Source organism: Arachis stenosperma, chromosome 10, assembly GCF_014773155.1.
Source record: "Arachis stenosperma cultivar V10309 chromosome 10, arast.V10309.gnm1.PFL2, whole genome shotgun sequence".
NCBI lineage: Eukaryota > Viridiplantae > Streptophyta > Magnoliopsida > Fabales > Fabaceae > Arachis > Arachis stenosperma.
This window is the reverse complement of record NC_080386.1, coordinates 17,775,526-17,776,206: the sequence shown is the minus strand read 5'-3', so window position 1 is coordinate 17,776,206 and position 681 is coordinate 17,775,526.

Genomic DNA, 681 nt, shown 5'->3' with positions numbered 1-681 from the left:
TAACTGTTCACAACAAGTATCCATTGCCAAGGATTGATGATTTGTTCGATCAACTTCAAGGAGCTACATGTTTCTCAAAAATCGACTTGCGTTCAGGGTACCATCAATTGAAGATAAAAGAGGAAGACATTCCAAAAACTGCTTTTCGTACTCGCTATGGGCACTATGAGTTCTTAGTAATGTCCTTTGGTCTGACGAATGCGCCTGCAGCTTTCATGGACTTAATGAATCGAGTCTTCAAACCTTTCTTAGATCGTTTTGTTATCGTCTTCATTGATGACATCTTGGTGTATTCGAAAAGTGCTGCGGAGTATGAGTATCATTTGAGGATTGTGTTACAAACCTTAAGGGATCACAAGCTTTATGCTAAGTTTTCTAAATGTGAGTTTTGGCTTGATCAACTGACATTCTTGGGGCATATGGTATCAAAAGATGGAATCATGGTGGATCCAAAGAAGGTTGAAGCCGTTCAGAAGTGGCCAAGGCCTACTACAGTGACAGAAATTCGTAGCTTTCTAGGGTTGGCCGGTTACTATCGGCGATTCTTCAAGGACTTCTCGAGAATTTTGGCACCATTAACCAAGTTAACTCAGAAGAATGTGAAGTTTCAATGGTCAGAAGCTTGTGAGGAAAGTTTTCGGACACTTAAGGCTTGTCTAACCTCAGCACCAGTTCTTGTTT